Source organism: Sus scrofa, chromosome 12, assembly GCF_054392235.1.
Source record: "Sus scrofa isolate SSC_HxYL_T2T_F1_AM1 chromosome 12, Sscrofa_HxYL_maternal_Yorkshire_Landrace_v2.0, whole genome shotgun sequence".
Classification (NCBI taxonomy): Eukaryota; Metazoa; Chordata; class Mammalia; order Artiodactyla; family Suidae; genus Sus; species Sus scrofa.
In genome coordinates this window covers 8,787,059-8,810,270 of record NC_139394.1, presented here as the reverse complement: position 1 = coordinate 8,810,270, position 23,212 = coordinate 8,787,059, and the positions used below count along the sequence as shown (strand labels likewise).

At 42.5% G+C, this 23,212-nt stretch overlaps 3 long non-coding RNA genes and 2 other non-coding genes across 18 annotated transcripts in view; 1 reads left to right on the top strand and 4 right to left on the bottom strand.

The window, feature by feature from the left end:
* Nucleotides 1-9,939, bottom strand: part of LOC102165790 (uncharacterized) — a 194,516-nt gene extending 184,577 nt beyond the window's left edge. For 8 of the 10 annotated variants that reach the window (XR_014820788.1, XR_014820790.1, XR_014820793.1 and 5 more), the window contains exons 1-2: nt 9,808-9,939; nt 5,610-5,878 (exon numbers count right to left, since the gene is read on the bottom strand). This is a non-coding gene — a long non-coding RNA (uncharacterized LOC102165790). The remainder of the gene's footprint in view (nt 1-5,609; nt 5,879-9,807) is intronic. The other 2 variants (XR_014820795.1, XR_014820794.1) reach the window with 1 other exon arrangement.
* Nucleotides 9,940-10,025: 86 nt separating this feature from the next.
* The window catches only part of LOC102165993 (uncharacterized), an 82,832-nt gene continuing 69,645 nt past the window's right edge, over nt 10,026-23,212 (top strand). For all 3 annotated transcript variants that reach the window (XR_014820804.1, XR_014820802.1, XR_014820803.1), the window contains exons 1-2: nt 10,026-10,240; nt 12,322-12,423. This is a non-coding gene — a long non-coding RNA (uncharacterized LOC102165993). The remainder of the gene's footprint in view (nt 10,241-12,321; nt 12,424-23,212) is intronic.
* The window catches only part of LOC146398026 (uncharacterized), an 83,745-nt gene continuing 75,189 nt past the window's right edge, over nt 14,657-23,212 (bottom strand). For 2 of the 3 annotated variants that reach the window (XR_014820796.1, XR_014820798.1), the window contains exons 2-4: nt 18,462-19,535; nt 17,568-17,904; nt 14,657-15,924 (exon numbers count right to left, since the gene is read on the bottom strand). This is a non-coding gene — a long non-coding RNA (uncharacterized LOC146398026). The remainder of the gene's footprint in view (nt 15,925-17,567; nt 17,905-18,461; nt 19,536-23,212) is intronic. The other variant, XR_014820797.1, reaches the window with a different exon arrangement.
* Nucleotides 20,684-20,762, bottom strand: MIR9784-1 (microRNA mir-9784-1). Its single transcript, NR_128461.1, has one exon. It is a non-coding gene; the product is annotated as a microRNA mir-9784-1 (primary transcript).
* MIR9784-2 (microRNA mir-9784-2) lies at nt 20,684-20,762 on the bottom strand. Its single transcript, NR_128462.1, has one exon. It is a non-coding gene; the product is annotated as a microRNA mir-9784-2 (primary transcript).

The following is a 23,212-nucleotide window of genomic DNA, read 5'->3' as shown; positions in this document are numbered from 1 at the left end:
TCTGCTGTCGTTAAGACTTTCACGTGATTTCCGGCACAATCGGAAATGTTAACAGACTTCTGGTTTTGCTTTTGATTTTAAATAAGTAAACACATACCTTTACTTTGTGTCACATTTAATATATCTGAGATTGCTATGGACTTACAACAGATGACAACATATATGGCCAATTATCAAGGTACTGTCTCTCAGCTCCAAACCTGCCCTTCGGTAACTGTTTTATGATGCTAGAGCTAGAACTCCTTAAACTACACTGCTGCTTTGCCTCCCCTGTCATGTTAGCAACTGCCAAGACAGCATCATCAAGGAAGACTGCACACCTCTCCAGGATTTTGGAGCAAATCTATGCTGTCTTCCAAAGATCAGTACCTTCTTTTGAAAAAACATGGTGGATACCTCAGGACATCAAGTGACCTGAGCTTACATCATGAATTGTGCTTACCCGATCCATAAAAGCATAGCACTGGGAAAGCAGAGCAAGCATCCTATTATCAATGCAAATAAAATATAATAAAATATAAATAAATGGGAGCATTTAGAGGCACAAGTAAGTTTTGTGATCAGGTAATTCAAACTCCTACAGTGACTCCTGATGCAGAAGGCTTTTGTTTTTTTAACCAGTGTCATTTTACCTTTGAGGGAAAATTACAGGGACATTCACATTGTCAACTCCAAGAGAACTGAGGCTTGATTTCCTGGGGGCGGGGGGGGGGGGGAGGAGGACATATGCAATAGAATTCATCTATTTCCCCTTTAAGGGAGATCTTAGCCAGCGGGGACTTTCTATGAAATATAATTTCAGAGGCCACCAGTAACCCTCAAAGGCTATTATGTTAGCTCCTCCATGCTTTCCAACTGTATTTCAAGGCTACATATCACCAAATATATGGCCTCTATAAAACAGGCTCAGAGTGGGACCTATGGGTTGTATGAACCAAAAGAGTATCAACTCAGGTTATAAGGAGGCCCGGGAAGAAAGGTTCCACCTGGAAAAGGATTTTCCCATTTCCCAAATAATTGTCCATGAATGGATTTACTTAAGCAGAGCTTAAGTGCATTTCAAAAGAAACCAGTGATCATAGCTGCAAGATGAACACTGCATAAATTTAAAGGCTACTTGGGGACACTCTAAAATCCCAAGGCAAAATTGGCTTTCTTGATTTAATAGAGGAATAGGGCCAACTGGGAGATTAGGCTGATTCTGTTTTTCATGAGTCATTTTGTCTGAGGACATGCCTCACAAATTAAAACACACATTAAAAAATCCCTAGGTGTGAGATGATTAAAAGTCTCAAATCTGGTCATTTGAAAATCACAAAAGTGTTGGATAAAAGCCATACTGTTTGGAAGATTTTATTTTTCTTTTTAAAATCCTAGGAGTTGCTGAGCTTATTAAAAAAAAAATCCTTGATCCCAATAAAAAGTGAGGGCTTTTGGAGAGAGTCATTCTCTTTGATATCAGATGTATTTTAGTCTATAATTTTCCACTCTGGCTTATGTGAATGTCTAGGCTTGATTCCATCAGCTCATTTAATCTCTGATTTCATTTAAAAAAAAAAAAAAGCATGTTTTCTGTTTATCTTTGCCCAAATTGAGTGCAATCTGTGCTTTCTAGTTCTTCTAACAATCCTAACTTTCTGAATTTCATATCAAATGCCTGTGTGGCATGGTAAATCTATGCTTGTCTTGACAGGTTGGAACCTGCATGTTCATAGTGAGGAAATTAAGTTACAACTTCCAAAGACACCCACTTTGCACACTGTAATTTAAAAGCGGATCATCACTTTTAAGTTACTGCAAGTAAGTGGTGAGGGGGAAAAGAGAAGTTAATATAAATAAGTGCTGAGCTACAAGTTTCAAAACTGATGGAGGCTACTTTCCCCCAAACGTGTAATTTTCACATACAAGTTAGTTAGTGAATTGGAGAAAGATCAGTATTCCACACAAGCTCATCTGAAACAAACAAATCCAGAAACTTGAATTCTCTTATTGTCACATCCCTCTATTTCTTGAAGCCAAGAAGACTAACAGTATTTCAGGGAAAGCTGGTGACCGTCTGGTCACAGAGGCTGAACATTTTAATATCACATACCTTCCAACCCAACATACAGCTAAGAACACTGAGAACCACCTTTTGTTACTAGTAATGATCCCTGATTTTTTGCAATTTGGTCATGAGTTTGTAAAGACACACCACACTTTATTGTATCCATCATTACAGGGCAGGGATTTCCAACATCTAATAAAGAAACAACTTTATGGTCACAAACACTGGTTTGCCAAAAACACTTGCAAAATTGTTTGTCATTTTTCTCAATATATATTTAGGATCCATTCTCTCTCATATCCTTAACACTGAGAAAACCAAGGCCTGAAAGAATTATTAATTCTCTACCCCTCCACCACACACACACACACACACACACACACACACACACACACACACACACACAGAGCAACAGCTTTTGCAAATGAGTACACCCGTACAGAAAAGAAAGTTCACTCTACCAAAAATCATGAAACAGACTCACTTAAGTTCACTGTTCATGGGGAATAAAGTTTTTAAAAAATAAAAAGTTTCAGATTAAAGGCAATACTTTTGGTTATTCACTTGTTTTCATTTCCAATTCCTCATCAGTTACGTAACTTTGGCCTTTTTAAAAAGAATTTATTTGTAAATAAGAGTAATGAGCTGACAGTTGAATTCAGGTCTGGCCATTTTACCTGAGCAATGAAAAAAACAAATGCCACAGAGGCCTGCAAAACTGTTGAACTCCCCCTTGGCAATCCTCTTGCGTCCCCTGAGATTGTCTAATTACAGAGTAATGCTGGAAGTATTCTTCATTTATAGATTAATTAGTTGATGCCTAAGCAGTTCTTTGAACATAAAAGGCAACATGTAAATCTACGTATAATTATTCCTCCTCAAGCTAATGATCATTTAATTAGTGTTTTCTTCTGGTTTGATGGCCCATAAAGAAAAAGGCAATGGGGGGGGGGGGTGTGGGTTCTACTATTACTGTAAGAAAGGTTTAGAATCTAACTAGAATAAAAAACAATGTTTAATGTTCAAATAAAGGTTTTAAAATTGGAAATAAATTGGAAATTCACTCTCTCCTTTCCTGGTGACTAAGAGCCATACGGCAACAAAAAAGGAAGCAGAGCTTTTGGCATCATTAGCATATTTCCAGAACTAGGAATCACAGTTTCAATCAGGCTAATCTGATGTTTCATGACAAATCCAAAGACCTACCTGAGGTGAAGTTTATAGAGCAGAAAAGACGTTAACTCTGGGGTGTTTGTACATGTTCCTGTCCTCTTAGCAAAATAGGATACAAGTTTCCTAAATGGGAAATCATGGCCAAGTTGAAAGTCATCAGAAAAAGCTAAGTGCTTTGCAAAGTACCTGCATGAAACCTCCTGACATGGATTTCCAACTATTTCTCCCTACATCTCACCTACAGCCAGGTATATGACCTTTCTGCTTCTATTTCCAGCCTTATCCACCCAATAGACAATATTCATTAAGTGAACCAATGAGCAAATAATTACTAGAAATATACATATACAACTAAGATGAGCAAATATGCCTCTGGGGACAAGAATTGTTCTTATGAACTTAAAAGAAAATGTGACCAGCTCTATCACATGTTCTCAACCTGAAGTCCCGGTTTTCATACTAGGTCATTAACCCAACTTCATCACAAGGGGACCGTCCAGGGAGTTCTTGCTGTGGTGCAGTGAGTTAATGATCTGGCTTGGCTCTGTGGCTGTGCCGGGTTCGATCCCCAGCCCCAGAAGAGTGGGTTAAAGATCTGGCATTGCCGCAGCTGTGGCGTAGGTCAGAGCTACAGCTCAGATTGGATCCCTGGCCCAGGAACTTGCCAAGAAAGAAAAAAGGGGGGGTTAGGAGGGCTGTTCAGACAACATTCTCAAGTAACCTGGCACTGCAAGCAGCTGTACTGGTTTATCGAATCAATGTCTGCATCAGGTGACTACTTTACGTCACAATGTTCTCAGTTATGAAATGGGGCCCTTGTCACAGTAAACAGAGTGATCATAGACCTCACAGAACGAAATTATCTAATAAGTATCAGCTGGATTCACAGAAGCTGTTTTCTTTTTACAGGAACTTTGATTCGAGAAGAAAACTTTGGAGTTCTCTGGTGGCTCAGTGGGCTAAGGACCTGTCACTGCCGTGGCGAGGGTTTGATCCCTGGCCCCAGAACTTCCAAATGCTGTGGGTGTCAAAAAAAAAAAAAAAAAAAAAAAGGAACATTTTAAACTAGCTGAAAATAAGAGTAGACTTACCCTCCAGTGACAAGAATTTCCTTTGCCAACTGATAATTTAAATAGCACAAAAGCAATCCCCAATCCCCAGTTCATCCCTTCCCCGTACCTGTCCCCTTTGGTAACCATAAATTCGTTACTGAACTCTGTGAGTCTGTTTCTGTTTTGTAAATAAGTTCATTTGTGTCATTTTCTAAGATTCCACTTATAAGTGAGATCACACCATGTCCGTCTTTCTCTGACTTACTTCACTTAGTATGATCATCTCTAGTTCCTTCCATGTTTCTGCAAATGGCATTACTTCATTCTTTTTGTGGCTGAATAATATTCCATTGTATTTAGGATTGGCACATGCACACTATTGTATTTGGAACGGACGGTCAACAGGGACCTGCTGTGTAGCACAGGGAACACTACCCAATATTCTGCCATAACCAATATGGGAAAATAATCTGAAAAAAATGGGTATGTGTATATGTATAACTGAATCACTTTGTTGTATAGCTCACAGCATTGTAAATCAACTGTAATTCAATAGGGCTCTTTAAAAAATTAAGTGGAAGAAAAAAGCACAAAAGCAGTATTGGAACACATCCTACACCTAAGGTTTGGGGAATGCTAAAAATTAAACATTCTAAAGGAGGTTTCTTTAAAAAAAAAAAAAAAAGCAAAAGCAGATATAAAGATACAAATCATATTAACTTTTTTTTTTTTTTTTTTTTTGGTCTTTTTGCTATTTCTTTGGGCCGCTCCCGTGGCATATGGAGGTTCCCAGGCTAGAGGTCTAATCGGAGCTGTAGCCACCGGCCTACACCAGAGCCACAGCAACGCGGGATCCGAGCCGCGTCTGCAACCTACACCGCAGCTCACAGCAACGCCGGATCGTTAACCCACTGAGCAAGGGCAGGGACCAAACCCGCAACCTAATGGTTCCTAGTCGGATTCATTAACCACTGAGCCACAACGGGAACTCCCAAATCATTTTAACTTTTTATCAACAAGAAAACAGTTTAAAAATACCAAGAATTTAACAGTAAACTACAATATTTTGGGGAATATGATAATAATGCTATTTGAAATTCGACTTTTAAAAAAGGGAGACATTGGACTTGCCGTGTGGCTCGCAGCATAACTAAAAAAGGGAGACATTTCAATAGTAAGTAAAAGATGAGTATCGTAAAGTACTCAGAGGTCTACTCTGTTATTCAGAAGGATGGCTTTCATCTTCTCTTAGAACTCCTGGAAGAAATTCTAAAGCCAATTCCTCAAAAATCTCTACCACTATATCAGACAACCTAGAGATATCAAGCATTCCTTACCAAATGGCTAACACTACAGCAACATTGGACCACATTACCAAAAAACGTGTCTCAAGAAACTCTGCTGGAAAGGTCCTTGCAAAGGAAGACCATCTATAGCCCACGCTGGCACTGGATCCACAAATACGGCACAGGATTCACAAAACACATTTTCCCTTGCACTCTTATGACAAGGGTCTTGCCTGGCTGAGCCTCCAACTTTTCTTATTTCTTGATCTGCTCTGTAATCACCAGCTTTTACAGTGTGTAAAAGATCTTGATCTCTGCACCTGAAATCATGGAAGAACAGAAAATATATTTTGACCTGAGTAAAATACCAGTTTTTAGAAGGCCTGAATCTGTTTAAAACACAGCAGGAGAAAAATAGATATTGCGAATACAAATAACTTGAAACTGAGACCAAGAAAAAAAGCCTCCACTTAATAAATAATATAGTCGATAAATCTGAAAAGCATTGTATAACATTTTTCCTTGGCTTCTTTTCTGAATGTAAATGCTTTCTGTATTTGCTCAAGACTATGAGAATTAAAAAAAAAATAATAACAAAATTTTTATCACTGATGATTTCATTTATTCTCGTTTCCTCCTCTTTCTGGAAACATGAGAACAACTGCACAATAAACAAATGAGATGCTAGATTCTGTGACATTTACTACGCTGCAGATTAATTGGTAAAATGAGATAAAATACCTGAGTTCCCAGTTTTATTTACAATGCCATTACTGGCACTGGGGAATGCAAGAGTGTCCCCTTTTACCCTAGGAAGCCCAGTGAAATCAGGCGAAAAGCGAAGTAGCTCACACCCAAATAATTAAAGCACAAATGTATTTTGTGAAGACTCTGATTCCAGACAGCTGCCCTCAAGGTCCTCCTCCCCCTTTTATTGGAAGCTCTGAAACCATTTCACTGAGGGGGGCGGGGATTTTAGTGGAGTGGGAAAATTGCCAAACATCTACGGCAACTTAGAATTTTTCCACTTTCTTTACATGTTCAATTGAGACCTTCATAAAATTATAAATGAAAGGACACATTATGAGGACTTTCTTTGAAGGGGGAAAAAAAAGGGTCCTGCCTGGAAGTAAAATTTTGGAGTCTCTACCCTTCTCTGGAGAACCCTTGGGAGCTTTCTCTGCCAACAGCAGGGCCCCTAAAAGAGCTTGTCTTTGCCTTCAGAATTCAAAAAGGTAGAACCACCCATTGTTTCCCTGATTGTGGGTGAGATGGTGAATGCCAGGAGGGGACTGGAAAATCCTGGGCTCCGGGTTGGTGTGTCTCAAGGGCTGAGGTCAGTGTGTCTTGGCGCCTATTCTCCACCTCTTTCTCCCTGCCCCCCACCAGGGATTCACTCCTGTTTACTTTGGGGAGACTGCAACTTCTGTTTCTTAATGTTTAAGAGAAGTTTAAAAGCTTATAAAAAGGCTCTTAAGATTTCTTGGACACTGAATGCCTCTTACAGAACAATATTTTGATGAGTTAAGTGTAAATGAATCAGAAACCTGGGTATTAAATTTCCCTGGACATACACATCAGTTTAAAAAATTAATGGAAAAAGTGCCCGGGGCTCAAAGTGTTTGGGGTTTTCTCAAACCCAAAATGCCTGAACGTGAAGAGCGGAATTCCATCTGAATCAGCCAGGTCTGCTGATCACCCCCCAACCCCTACCAGCAGAACCCTCCTTGTAACAGAGGGAGTGGCATTTCTGGATGTCCCCTGACGGGCTGGGGACATGTCACATTGCTGGTCATGATGCGCAGGTCAGAGCAGAAGCCAAAGGCTGTGGGGATGTCCAGCTGCTGTTCGCTAAAGGCTGACCCTAAAAGCTGTCTTTTTTTTTCTTTCTTTCAAACCAAGGAAACTAAACAAACAATCGTGGAAGATCATAAATCACTGACAAAGGATATTTAGATTTGAAACAGCCCTCGAAAACAGAATGTGTCACAATTGGTCCCTCAAAGATCCTGGGTCCTACAATTGTGGATCCCATGACTTCAGATAATAAACGGGCCCAAGGGTCAAAATTTGAGAACACAGTATAGTTTTGCTTTTTTTTTAAATGCTCATTGCAGGTCCAAGAAAACCCCCACAGAAACACAAATCATCCCAAATCCTGAAACCAGACCGGATTTCTACAATCACTGCTCTTCCAATTTTTTAGTTTAGATGAGTTTTCCATCTCTTTCACTTTTGTTTTGTGAATGGATGCCCATAAAAGGTGAGCAGCTGACTAGGAAGACTGCACCAAGGCAAACAAGATTTCAGCGCTATCCTGATGTGATCTGGTCATTTAGGGACGTGAATGACCAATGCCACCACCTGGAGCGACTGCTAATTTTTGCTGAACCGGGCCATATACTTGACCCTCCACCAGTATGCTGGCCCTGCCAAGGACTCAGGAGGCCTGCCGTAGGCACCTTCATCCCCAGCACTAGCCTCAGGGGCCAACACAGAGGGATCCTGGCTTAGCACTCACTCTTGACAAATCCTTGTTAACTCTGAGCAGCTGAAGCACTGGGAGGCTGTCTGTGGACCGTGATAAGCTATCTCCACATAAGCCCTTTTTAACGTTATTTTCAAAATTCACACCCGCCCTCTTTTAGGACACACTGCAGTTGGTCCCCAGGGTTGCAGAGAGGCCTGGGATCTCTAGCTCAGGAAGAATGCAGAAGCGAGGGAGAGTGTGCTTGGCATGTATCTGTGCCTCCCTCACCGTCTCTCAAAGAAGCACTCCCTCAAAAGTTCTGCAGGGCCCCGAGGGATGGGGGGTGACATTTGGAGAAACATAACTTTTAGAGACAGTGCTCACTACTATCCACAAATTCGGTAGCAAAGACCTACTTATAGCACAGGGAAACCTACTCAGTATTCTGTGATAGACTACATGGGAAAAGAATCTGAAAAAGAACTGATATTGATACATATATATCAATATCATAGATACATGTAACATAAATATATATGTAACAGATTCACTTTCCTGTGCACCTGAAACTACCACAACATTGCCATTGTAAGTCAATTCTGGTATCACTTATATGTGGAATCTAAATATGATAAAAATGAACCTATCTACAAAACAGAAGCAGACTCACAGACAGAACAACAGACTTTTGATTGCTGAGGGGGGAGAAGTGGGCTGGATGGGGAGTTTGGGGCTGGCAGATACAAATTATTACATGTGCAATGGATAAGCAATGAGGTCCTACTGTATAGCACAGGGAACTACATCCAGGCTCTTGGGACAGACCATAATGGAAGATAATACAAAAAGAATATGTATGTATGTATGTGTGTATATGTACATATGTATGTACGTGTATATGTGTGTGTGTGTGTGTGTATGACAGGGTCACTGTGCTGTACAGCAGAAATTGACTCACCACTGTAAATCACCTATATCCTAATAAAAATATATTTTAAAAAAGAAAAAATAATTTTAATAAATTTCATCTCTCTTTAAGAAAAAATTTAAAGTGTCCTAGAATTTCTTTGAAGGTAAAATTAGCAAAGTATAAAACAGTGAAACACCCTGATGTCAAGAGAATCCATAGGCATACATAGCAACACTGACTTTCCAGTACACAGGAAATGTAGGGTCAGACTATTCATTGAGTTTTCTCAAAAAAAAAAAAAAAAAGTTAAGGACTCTTGAATTATTGAGTAAAATTTGACTCTTCTATGAGTCAAAGGACTGGATTTAATGCCATTTAAATAGATAGTGACCCGTGGTAACTGAAAGCTGCAGAATATCACAGGAGAAAAATCTTAAAATTATGTTCATTTCAAGATTGAGTTGGAGCTGGAGAGAATATTTATTTATATATTTAACCTAAGTATGTGGTAAAGTGATAATGGTCCCAATAAAAATTACTAATTTAAAACAGAGACAGTGTTTAGCCCTCTTCCGCTCCAAGCATGTGCTGGATACATGTTTGTTGAATGAATGAGTGAGTGACACGGCACATGATAAGTCTTTCACAGGAAACGCGCATGGACGATGAAAAGTTAAAAGATGGTTAGAGACAGGCATAATGCAGATTCTCTCCATCTCCGAGAGCCGTCCCCTCGCCACCAGCCCCTCTTCCCTATGAAAGATGATTAGGGTTTCATTGCAGCAAAGGCGAAAAGCCGTCACTGGCAAAACCTGTTAACAATTCTTGGGAAATATAAACAGAATCTGGGTAATAAAACAAAGTCTAACCTTTTGTTTCTTTTCCTTGGGTTCATACGGCGCAGCACGCACAACCCTGGAAACCAGCGCCTTCTGACCAGAGTTTTTAGCGCAGATCTGCTGCAGGACCTCTGAGTCCAAGATGGCGGTGGCGGGCCGTGTACAGAGAGGCTGTGCAGTCTCGCGAGAACTCTACCCTTCCCGTGAGAATTCCTCACCCCTTCCCGTGAGAACTCACCCCTTCCCGTGAGAACTCACCCCCTCTGCAGCATCCCGAACCCCACAAGACCGCTGAGCCCAGAGCCCGTGTGGGCAGCATGTGCTCTAGAGTGAGACCTGGCACCTCTCATTCCTTTGATCAACGAGTAAAGCTTCCCTTTGCTCCAGAACCCAATCTGGTCTCATTCTACTGGCTCTCAAGACACCAGGCAGGAAGACCTTCGTTGGCATCTGACTCAAAAAGGTAGGTTACAAAGCTAGAGAGCAATGAAGCACTCCCCAAATAGCAAACTCAAGATTCTCTTGTCTTCTTATGTACACCTTTCTGGTGGCCACCAGTTCTTAAAAGCTCATAAGGCTTTTTTTCTGTGTATCTCTATTTTTTTGGGGGGGGGCGTGCTGCACCTGCAGCATATGGAAGTTCCCAGTCTAGGGGTCGAATCGGAGCTGCACACCACAGACACAGCAACTCAGGATCCAAGCCACATCTGCACCCTACGCCACAGCTGAAGGCAACACTAGATCTTTACCCCACTGAGACCAGGGATTGAACCTGCGTCCTCATGGATAGTAGTTGGATTCGTTAACTGCTGAACCACCATGGGAACTCCTCCCAACGTTTTTCACAGAAAATATAACTTAGAGAGAAAGCAACAATAGTCACAGCTTCGCGGGACCCAGCAGACCCAGAAAAATATGGAGGTGCTAGGATGTCTGATAAAAAGTTTCAGTTCCTCTCAGTGAGATCCAGGGAATAGGACAAGCAATGACCAGTTCCAACACAGTCTCTCACACTCCTTTCCCAGTATAGGTAGGTATTCCTACTGCAAAATTATTCCTTCCCATCCGAAGTAATTGAAAGCAAATCATTTCCCCCTTAGCTAGGCTTCTCTCATTCCAGCTGAGAATTCAGGATCAAGATGCTTGCCTGCCTTCTAAGGTTTGCTCTGGAAGGTGAATGGGGCTAGAAACAAAAAGCAGGCAGTCCCTGGTGCTACCAGCTGTCCCTGGATTCTGTGCGAATTTGGAGGCCCATACTTTCTCCAAAAAGAAGCTCTGATGCTGGCTCCTGGAATCTTTTACATTCTGTGTTCAGGGGGTGAAATTCATTGTAATGCTAGTTAAAACCCATCTCTCCCCTAGGGGGGAGTTCATACTGGTAGAAAGCTAGCAGAATAAAACAAAAGTTACCTTTCAAGACCTAGAAAATACCCCGGGGGGATTGCCAGCCCCTCCCAGTTGCTCAGCCCTCCCCTCTACCAGTTGTAGCCCCATGGAGTCAGATTGTATTTTGATTTGCCTGTGTGCGCGGAAGAGCCACAAAATGTGGTCCAGAAACTCAGCTGGTGTTTGGCTGAAATCTTCTGGGCTTGGACCCAGCCCCCCCACCTCCAGTCCAGGACCTGATGTGAGGTGGCACAGACTTGATCCCTTTTCCTTTGATATGGAGCCTGTACCTACTCAGGGCTCTTGGTGCTAAAGAAAACAGCCCTTTTTTGGAATCGGATTTGCCTCCTGCCCCAGGCTGCAGTTATTCTGCAGAGCCCCCCTGCCACACTATTGCTGCAGTTCAGAGTCGGTGTCGTGGGGGCAAGTGGCAGGGGTCCTTTCTTCTCTGGGTTTGATACATCCTTCCTTCCGCTGCTCCCTGCAAAATCAACTGCAAGGAAAAGGAGGGGAGCAGGCAGGAGGGAGAGGGGGAGACTTCCGGAAATCTCCCTCCTCCCTTGCCCTCACAGTTTGCCCGATAATGAACCTGCAGTCTTCCACCTGCCCCCCAGCAAAGGAATTGGTTACTGTCCTGAGCCCTCCCAGGCATCGTCCCCTTGCTCACTTCCTCCTCTTCCTGCTCCCAACCTGTACTCCTCCAGCCTCCTGTGGCTCCAAGGTCAAGTTCCCCATCTCAGGAAGCAGGAGATAGAACTCTGGAACAGTAAGCTTTCACACTTCACCCCACATTATCCTCACCTCCAAATGCACAGACGCAAAGAACTGCTTTCCTGGAATTCTATGTGAATCTAGAAGCATGAGGCTATTTCAAAGACAGTAGGAGGCTTATTCTTCTCTCTGTTTATGTATGATACCAAAGTGTGCTGAGGGGAAAGTGTTTGTTAAGGTATATTTTAAAACTAATTTAGAATTGGCTTGTTTTTAATACCACTGTCTTCTATCTTGCCCTGGGATCAAACAGTCTAAACTCAAACTTGAGGCTTCTGCAGTTTTTTTTTTAATACAGCAGGAATGGGGGGCCCACCCACTCCCCTACTCACCAGTTTTGCCAGCGCTGGTTGCTATATCCTGTTTCTTCATTGTGAATCTCTGCAGACTGAAAAGCAAAGGCTGGTGATCCTCCTCAGGTCTCAGCTGACGTGCCCATCTGTACCTGCAGCCCATGGCTGGTGGGACACACCCCCAACAAAAGCACTGGTATGTAGAAAAAGTTGTTCCTTCCCTTTTGCTCATTTTATTGGAAGAATTATTATGGCTGGGAGGCAGGTGCACACCTGTGGCAGTTGAAATCTTTTATTAGAATACATGCTTCCGATGCTTATGATTTTCGTGGAATTAAACCCCTCGTTACTGATTCGTTTCAGTCTGTTTCAGGATCAGAGATCATACCTCGAATCCTGGCCAGTTGTCTCACCAATATATGTCATAAGGGGCCCAGGGCAAAAACAAATAGATGGCCCAGCCAGAACCACTGCTTCTGGAGAAAAACAACTCAAAGGACATGTCCTACATAGAGCAGACCGTGGTTAGAGGTTGGCATGATTGCGGTCACTAAATTAGCATGGGTCTCTCAGCCAGAGGCTAATCTAAACCAGACCTCATACAATGCCAGGCCATGAGTACACCACAATCGCAATTAAAGAGAAGAGAGGGAGTTCCCATTGTGCTCAGCACTAACAAACCCAAATAGTATCCATGAGGACGTGAGTTCAATCCCTGGCCCTGCTCAGTGGGTTAAGGATCCGGCATTGCTGTGGCTGTGGCGTAGGCTGGCAGCTGCAGCTCTGATTTGACTCCTAGCCTGGGAACCTCCAAAGGCCGTGGGTGTGGCCATTAAAACAAGGAAAGAGAAAAATCACTCTTGGTTGCCGAAAATGTATTTTTCACATGGCAGGTACTTAGTAACACAATGAGATAGGAAGGCAGCTGGAATAAACAGGAAAGGCAATTTTGTTTATTCATCTTTGAAAGATTAAAGAATTTTGAATGTATCTCCAGGGCCAAGTCCTTTGCATGCTTCCCTTTCTCTTCTGACTGTAGCCACATCCATCCCACCTCTGTCGCTACATTTTTGTTGCTACTCAAGATCTCCAGTCTGCATGGTCCAAATCTACTGCTTGATCTGAACCCTCCTGCGAACTTCCTATACCTGGTCCACCTAGCCCTCCAACTGCTGACCAGCCATCGTCCTTGGACCCTCTCGAGTTTGGTCTGCTCTCTTTTCAGGTTCTCTTAATATATGTACAGAATCTCTCAAATGCACTTCCACTTGAAGGCAGAAGTCCAGTCTAGGAATCCACAGCAAATGCACTTTCTCAGTGGTGTAGTTAGGAGTGGTTTTCCCTCTACCATGAACACGCGTTTATTTTGCACACTAAAATCTTTCTCAGTTTAGGAGTTCCCATCGTGGCGCAGTGGTTGGCGAATCCGACTAGGAACCATGAGGTCGCGGGTTCGGTTCCTGCCCTTGCTCAGTGGGTTAACGATCCGGCGTTGCCGTGGGCTGTGGTGTAGGTTGCAGACGCGGCTCGGATCCCGCGTTGCTGTGGCTCTGGCGTAGGCTGGTGGCTGCAGCTCCGATTCGACCCCTAGCCTGGGAACCTCCATATGCCGCGGGAGCGGCCCAAGAAATAGCAACAACAACAACAACAAAAAGACAAAAGACGAAAAAAAAAAATAAAAATAAAATCTTTCTCAGTTTACTTCCAAAATTCAATATATGAACACGCGAAACTTTGCTTCTCTTGACTTTTTAGACCTTCTTCCCATCCCACGACTCTGGCTTCACTAGTGCCATTTATCTTTGAATTTGCCACTTGTTTGTTTGTTTGTTTGTTTTTTAGGGCCGCACCTGTGGCATGTGGAAGTTCTCAGGCTAGAGGTCGAATCAGAGCTGCAGCTGCCCATCTACACTCCAGCCACAGCAATGCAAGATCCCAGCTGCATCTGCGACCTACACCACAGCTCATGGCAATGCTGGTTCCTTAACCCCCTAAGCGAGGCCAGGGATCAGACCTGCATTCTCATGGATACTAGCTGGGTTCATAACCCACTGATCCACAATGGGAACTCCTGTTTGTTTTGTTTGTTTGTTTGTTTGTTTTTTTAATCAAAGTGGATATCATAGACTCATTGTGTCTCTACAGGTCAAATCATGGTACATTGTTGCCAAGAATCCATTTCTCTGGGTGAATGGAAGGCCTATTTTTCAGTTTTCTTTTTGTTGGGGATGACTGCCTTGATAAAACTTAAGTCTTTCCCTGGCTAGGACCTAGTAACCCCTCCAGCCAAATTACAGTGAATTTTGAAACATTTGGCCAAATACTGGGCTCTACTGGAATTTTTACCTTTTTGAATTTTGGAATAAATAGGCTATCAACAGGACTGCGGATAACTTTTGATCACACAGAGAAACATTGTAACAGGATTGTTTTCTGTGTTAATATAATGATTTAATAAAGACATTTGGCACATAAATAAGTCTCTCATAGACCAAGCATTTTGAACAATGAGAGGATTAAGACCAGCCTATAGGGGATATTAGCAAAAGTGTCTTTTCTAGCTTTGTAAAACTCTTCCATCTGTTTAGAGATAAATTCATTATTCTTAACTAAAAACCCTCCTGAAATAGATGTGGTGAAAAATGTTCGGCCCCAGTTATGAGCCTTCCCAAGCAAGCTTAAAATGGCTTAGAAACAAAAGGCCATGTCTCCAAACAACGAGGTCCCGCCTTTGTGTTTTATCTGCAAAACAGCAGAGTTTGCAAAGTCTGGATCCCATTTCATTGGAACTGAACGTAAGTGTAGTGCCTGGAATTCTCCCAAATGAATAAATTCTTTGCCGATAATTTTTAAATGAAGAAAGATCAACAGGATAGGGGCGTAGGGGAAGATTATAGGCTGCAGGGTGTGTGTGTGGGGGGGGGTAGCACATGCTCACACAAGAGTGTGTGTCCACGTGTGTGCCCGCCTGTGCACACGTGGTTGGAGTTGGAGTAATAGAACATAAATGAAAGAACACAAACCCTCATCAAACGTGCCCACTGATGCAGGAATCGATAAAACAAGAAGGGGGGGTGTGTGCGTCTTTGCATTTAGCAGATCAGTTGGGAGAGTGGTGGACATAATTCTTTTTCTTTCTGATGCGCCCCGCTGAATTCCGTCTTCCTTTCTTGGAAACGCCCATAGATTGACTTCCTCTAAAAGCACTCCCGCCGACTCTTCGCTCGTGTTAATTCCTGCTCAGTTTTCCTGTCCCATTCTGAGGACAGCAACGTCAGTTTTCTCACGTCAGCTCCCGATTGCCCCCGTCCCTGTTTCTGGAGGCTGGCTTTTCCTCCCTGGGATGGCAGCCAAAATGACGCCAGTTTGTGGCAGGCGAGAGAAGGCCCCGCGGACCGTCTCTCACTTGACTTTTCCTCCATTTGCGAGGTCTTGCTGCGGACAGTGCGCACCGCACCGTCTATAGTGATGCCAGTGATGCCGAGGGCAAGAGGCCACAGCATCCTCACGTTCACGCTCAGGACCGAGGCTACCAAAGGAGGAGCTGAGCGACTTAGGTGTAAAGACCTCTCCACCCAGTCTTGGCAAGTCCTGCGATGAACACTGTTGTCTGGAGCAGCCGCTCAAGGTTCTCGTTTGGCTTCTTTGAAAAAAATGAAGGAAAAAGAAAACGCCGTCGAGTCTCCTCCTTTGACCACTGCAAGCAAGGTAGAGAAAAAGAAAAAGAAAGTTAACAAAGAGAGGACATGGGTCCCTCCTCTTTCCTTCCCCTCTCCCCATCTGTGGGCAAAAATCTAATAAAGATGATTAAATTACATGTCTTTTCCTCCCATTGAAATCCATGGCATACTATTCAAATATTGGAACTCAGGAAATAAGGCAGGACAAGGTCCCTCATGAAACCTTAGAAGGCAGCACAGGGTCTGAGCTGGAGGTCTGCCTGGCTGGGCGGCTCTAATTAAGAAATCACCCTGCTGAGCAGAACTTAATCTAAATAAAATATAAAAAGGAATTCAGTGAAAACCATTACCTCCTCCCCACACACTTCAGGTCCCGAGCCCCCATTCCTCTCCGCCCCGTCCTAAGAATAAGAAGGCTCCCTCCCAGCGCTGGAGAGTTCTGTGTTGTTCTGTGCGTCCAGGATACAGTCAAGGATAAAGACTCAGCTCTTGGGAGTTCCCACTGTGGCTCAGCGGTAAGGAACCCAACTAGTATCCATGAGGATGCAAGTTCTATCCCTGAACTCGCTGAGTGGATTAAGGATCCATGAGCTTCGGTATAGGCGGCTCAGATCCCATGCTGCTGCAGCTCCAATTGGACCCCTAGCCTAAGAATCTCCATATGCTTTGGGTGGAGCCCTAAAAATACCGCCCCCCCCTAAAAAAAAGACTCCACTCTCAAAGAGAAAGCTGGGTCTTGTGCTGCTTGTGCCGGCCTTCGGCTGGGTGACCAGACATTCTCGGGGCCAAAGGCAGATGCAGCCTGTGTTGTTTGGGTTTGGGATGCGGGAGGAGAAGAGAATTTGATCAAGGACTGACTAAGGAGTGGGACATCGGGACATCGAGCCAACTCCTCCAGTTTTAACACAGTGAACGAGGGATTCGGATAATCCTAAACATCGGATACCTGCAAACTGTCTGCGCGCGGCTTGGGAGTCCATCATGTCGTTAAAGAAACAAACAAAAAAATCATGAAACACTGTTTAAATGTTTTTTAACAACTCCTCCAATGGGAGTCTCTTTCCCCAACTGACTGCAGAGAAGTATTGAGCAGTTAAACTTGAGTAAGAATTCTGTATTCCAGAATGGGCTGGAATGTCACTATTTGAAATATAAGGGAAAAAATCACACTTAAACAGAATAAACAATACTATAACTAAAACATTATTTAAAACAATTTTTCAGAAGAGGGGATAATTCCAAAAACTGACTGAAAACAACATAATGGTTTTTGAGCTGTGTACAACCACCATTTCTGTTGAAAGGTGTTTTCTCCATTATGCAAAATTCCTAAAAAAACGTAAGGACAGTCATTGGCAAGCATCCCATCTCTTTTGAATTACTTAGCACATACTAAGTATTCAGAAGTTCTTACTGTCTCTTTCCTCTGAAAAAATGTCCTTTTCTTTTTCGAGCCAGGTGGATATTTTCTTTTTCAATCACGGTTTTGTTTAGAAATGCCCACATAAAGAAATAAGAGATAGACTCTTGTATTTCATACAAATTCTCAGAACAATCATGTCTCAAGTAAAAATGCCAAGCTTTACGTGGATCTGAGCAGAAGGACAATTAACGTATAATAATTCACAGCCTCTCTGTAGGCTGGCTGGGTTTTGCTTACCTATCCATGAGCTGTTTTTGACGGAGATGGCCACCTGAGAGCCACTTGGTTCAGTACCCTTGTTTTGGTGAGTCTTTTAACCTGTACTGAGTCAGCCTCCGACTGCTTCTGCGTGAAGGTCCTTGGTCATCCTTCTGCCAGTGGGGGATGTGTGTTTATCCTCATTTCCAGCCACACACCTTAGACACCTATGGTGTCCACCAACACGCCTGTGTTGTGTTCTTGCTGTTTTATTGTTCTCCCCTGTGGTTTTGCGTGGGCTGCCCTGTCTGCCCACAATTCTTAAATTGTTTAAAAAAAAAAAAAAAAAACCTGTAGAAAGAGATGGACCCTCGCCCTAGGAAGGAAGAAGATGCACATATGCATGTAAACACAGATTTTGGCAAACAATTTCAGGGAACCCCTGAGCCCTCTAAGGAGTCCATGGTCACCAATTTAAGGACCCTTGAAAGATTGTGCCTGCTCTCTTTTCTCCTCTGATAAAGACGCAGAGACTTTCTCCTGTGACCCAACGGGAGTCCTGATCCCTCTTTCTGACAAGGTTCCGACCTTGGGCTCTGTCGTCGGATGTGGTCTAGTTTTAGCAAGTCTCCTACTGGATGCATTTTGCAAAAATCCCCCACCCTTCACATTGGATCAAATTTCTCATCCTGCACCCTGGATATATGTGCTCACCCTGGCCAGTCTTCAGCAAAAATCCTGTCACGTTGGTTTAGCCAGAATCCCCGTATTCTTGATGTTTTTTTCTGAGTAATTTTCCACCAACTAACCCCCATCTTGTTCCTTAGCTACAAATCTCCATTAATCCTTATTGTATTTGGAGCCGAGCCCACTCTGTCGCCCCTACTACAAAACTCTGTCAGAGTAGACACCCCTGAATAAAGTCTTCCTTACCGTCTTTAACAAGTGCTGTGAACAGTTTTTCTGGAACACCTCCCATCACAGGAAAGCCCCTACTTCCCCTCGAGGGGACCTGTCCACCAAACCTTCCCCGACCAACCCAGAAATAGTTATGAGCACAAGTCCTGCCTCCCTGCTCCCAGTTACCCTTGTCTGCAAGTCTAGCATGTTACATACAGGCCGCAAGGCAGTAATTATTTGTTTGCATGTCAATCTTCCACTGGACCAAGGGTAGGCACATTTTCTCTTAAAGGCCCAGAGAGTAAATATTTCAGGCTGGGAGCCATGTGGTCTCTGTAGCATCTACTCAACTTTGCTACTGTAGCCAAAGCAGCCTTAGACAATGTAAATAAATGGGCATAGCTGTGTTCTGATAACCCTTCCAAAACATTGCAGTTAGAACGTTGTATCATTTTCATGTGGCACAAGATAGTCTGTTCCTTTTGTTTCTTTTGTCCAACATTTCTTTAAAAAAAAAAATGTAAAAACCATCCCTATATCATGAGCTAAACAAAAACGGAGGAGGGAAAGGACAGACAACCCACAGGACGTAGGTCGCTGACCCCCTAGTCTAAGCTGAAGAGAGGCTCTCAAAGGTAAATCTTATGGATTTTTGAGTTTTGTTATCTAGTTCCTCTAGTTTTATTTGAACTTCACCAATGAGTACCTACTTACACAGAAAATGGGTGAAAAAATAAACGCCTAAGTGACCAGTTTGCTTGAGACAGACACTGACGAGAACAACCATAGTTGTGACTTGGGGGACATAGTTCGTGTTCCATGTTTCTTCATGTTTAGGGACATCTCTGTGGTTAGCTGCCAAAGCTACAGTCGCCCTTCTCTAAGCCTAGGATGATTCCAAAAGTCACCGGGTAGGTGCCCGAAACCTTCTAGAGCAGTCCAGGAGTTTCCGTCGTGGCGCAGGGGAAATGAATCTGACTAGGATCCATGAGGACACAGGTTCGATTCTTGGCCTCACTCAGTGGGTTAAGGATCTAGCGTTGCTGCCGGCAGCTACAGCTCCAGTTCGACCCCTCACGTGAGAATCGATATGCTGCAGGTGTGGCCCTAAAAAAAAAAAACCAAAACAAAACAAACAAAAACAAGTCCAGTATCAGTGTAGTCAGAAAATACCTTTTATTAATTCTTTTATTTTATTTTGTTATGCAGCGGAAGATAACTAATAACATCAGTGTATATGACAACTGGATGTATGTGTACTTTTCTTCCCCACCAAGATGTTAAGTCCCTCTCGGGCAGGAGTTAGTTACATCATCCTTATTTTGCCCCGTACAGAATACATGGGTAAAGAAAGTTTGTTAAATTGACTTGCATTTGGGGTTTCATTGAATTCAGTTAATTCAAACAACAGTAGTGATATTTAATTCATCAGTGGTAGGACAAAGCTAACAGCAGTTCAGGGCAGAATGTTTTTGAAAGTTGTGAGAAAAAAAAATTGTTTGGATTTGTACCCAGTTTATGTTTCACAGACTCAGGGAGAGGGGAGGTCATTCCTTTGCAAAAGACTTCGAAGTTGTTGCCTTGTAACCAGCCATACTAACGTTCCCCATTGGATGGTCGGTCTACTTAGGCAATTTTCCTCCCTTCTCTTGCTTCGCATATTACACGGTCAGTGAAAAATGCTACAAGGAGAGAGGGAAAAAAATGGAACTAGAACTGTGAAAAAGTTGAAAAAAACGAAGACGAGGGAAGGAAAAAAAAGAGCAGAGGAAAGAGAAGGAGTCAGAGCGCCCAAGCCAGATGCAGAGCAAGGATTCGAAAGAAAAACGTCTGATTTTCCCATCTCTAGTCCTAAATATTTTGACAAGGAGCTTGGCATTTATCAAACAGGAAAACAAGAAAAACAGAAGTTGTCTTCCAGGGACCCAAGGCTGTTGGAATTCAATGACCTAATTCGGTATAAGGTTGCAAGGAGTGATTACCTTTCTTGTCTGAATTTCATGGCATCAGGACCTCTGTTTTCTCAACAGCACAGGCCACACCACTATCAGAGGTCGGGAGTAAAGAACAAAGGATGGGAGGGAAAGTCTGGATTCTAGGCTTAGAAAACATATTTTTAAATCCCTGTAGATTCTCATGCTCTATCTTACTGGTTGCTTATCTTAGCAGTTAAGTCCACTTTTCATTACTTTTGTAGACATTATATAATATCTTCTTCCCTTGCTCCAGTCACCAGCTGTTAGCCAGTCTCATCCCAGAACAGGGTGGGGGTTGGGTCGGCTTCAGCAGAATAACCTTCACGCTGACAACTGAGACAACCCGTTCCCAGCTACTGAGCAAAGCTAAATTTTCTGCAATTGAAATTAGAACACACCCTCACACCATGCACAAAAATAAACTCAAAATGGCTGAAAGACTTAAATATACGACAGGACACCATCAAACTCCTAGAAGAGAACATAGGCAAAACACTCTCTGACATCAACATCATGAATATTTTCTCAGGTCAGTCTCCCAAAGCAATAGAAACTAGAGCAAAAATAAACCCATGGGACCTCATCAAACTGAAAAGCTTTTGCACAGCAAAGGAAACCCAAAAGAAAACAAAAAAACAACTTACAGAATGGGAGAAAATAGTTTCAAACGATGCAACTGACAAGGGCTTAATCTCTAGAATATATAAGCAACTTATACAACTCAACAGCAAAAAAGCCAATAAACCAATGGAAAAATGGGCAAAAGACCTGAATAGACATTTCTCCAAGGAAGATATACAGACGGCCAGCAAACACATGAAAAAATGCTCAACATCGCTGATTATAAGAGAAATGTAAATCAAAACAACCATGAGATACCACCTCACACCAGTCAGAATGGCCATCATTAATAAGGCCACAAATAGCAAGTGCTGGAGGGGTTGTGGAGAAAAGGGAACCCTCCTGCACTGCTGGTGGGAATGTAAACTGGTACAGCCACTATGGAGAACAGTTTGGAGATACCTTAGAAATCTATACATAGAACTTCCATATGACCCCGCAATCCCACTCTTGGGCATCTATCTGGACAAAACTCTACTTAAGAGAGACACGTGCACCCGCATGTTCATTGCAGCACTATTCACAATAGCCAAGACATGGAAACAACCCAAATGTCCATCGACGGATGATTGGATTCGGAAGAGGTGGTATATATACACAGTGGAATACTACTCAGCCATAAAAAAGAATGACTTAATGCCATTTGCAGCAACATGGATGGAACTAGAGAATCTCATCCTGAGTGAAATGAGTCAGAAAGACAGAGACAAATACCATATGATATCACTTATAACTGGAATCTAATATCCAGCACAAATGAATACCTCTTCAGAAAAGAAAATCATGGACTTGGAAAATAGACTTGTGGCTGCCTGATGGGAGAGGGAGGGAGTGGGAGGGATCAGGAGCTTGGGCTTATCAGACACAACTTGGAATAGATTTACAAGGAGATCCTGCTGAGTAGCATTGAGAACTATGTCTAGATAACTCATGTTGCAACAGAACAAAAGGTGGGGGAAAAAATGTATACATGTAAGGATAACTTGATCCCCTTGCTGTACAGTGGAAAAAAAATAAATTATTAAAAAAAAAGGTTAAAAAAAAAAAAGAACCAAATCGACCTCAAGAAATCTATGTCTCGTTCATTATGAGACAGAGCTGTGATCCATAAGAATGTAAACTGATGCGAACTTTCTGTAGGATAATGTGTCTCCAGTTTTTAGCATTTGTTGTAGTAAATAAACAAAGCAAAGATTTCTTTTAAAAAAGCAGTGACTATTGGAGGTCCAGCTGTGGCACAACGGGATTGGCAGCGTATCTGCAGTACCAGGACGCAAGTTCAATCCCCAGCCTGGCACAGTGGGTTAAAAGGATCCAGCGTTGCTGCCACACAGCTCAGATGTGATCCCTGGCCTGAGAACTCCATATGCCACAAGGTGGCCAAAAAGGGGGAGAAGGGGAAAGGCAGTGACTACTAACCACCAAAATGATCTCATTAACTTTTGTTCTAGAAACATTTTCACACTTATTACTACTTAGTAATATTTAATACTTACACGTGCCTCCCACAATGTCAGAGCTCAGTAAATGGTGTTTAAATCTTTATAAGACAATGTTCTTGGTTGCAAAAAAAAAAAAAAAAAAAAAAAAAAGATAAATAAAACTATGTTTGCCCTAAAAAAAGAAAAGAAAGAAATCTAAAAGAGTTCAAAGTTAAAACAATCTGTTAGAATTTTTGGTTAAGTTTCAAAATTTTTACCTGTACAGTGGGGACTAAATAAATAGTATGTATCTCATAGGGTAATTTTGAAGGTTAAATAAGTGTAAACGCCTCAGGCTACTGCAAGATTCGTCACCTTTAATGCTATTGACATTTCAGGTGGGATAATTTTTTGTTGCAGGTGCCTGTTCTATGCACCGTAGGATGTTTACCAGTATCCTAGCTTCTACCGGCTAGATGCTGGTTGTACCCCCACACACCTGCCACCTCACCTCCATTGTCACAATCAAAAACATCTCCAAACATTTCCAAATGTCCCGGGGAGCGGGGAGGGAGCAAAATCACCCCTGCTCGAGAACCAGTATTCTAGTGTTTGGCATATAGGAATTGCTCCATAAATATTAGATGTTGTTTTGATTATCATTGCAATTTTTTCTAACAGCAACATCACCCTGCAAAGAGGACAGCTCTTCGCTCACTGAAATTTTTAAAAATATTTTTAGAAGTTTAAATTTTGTTTTTAATTT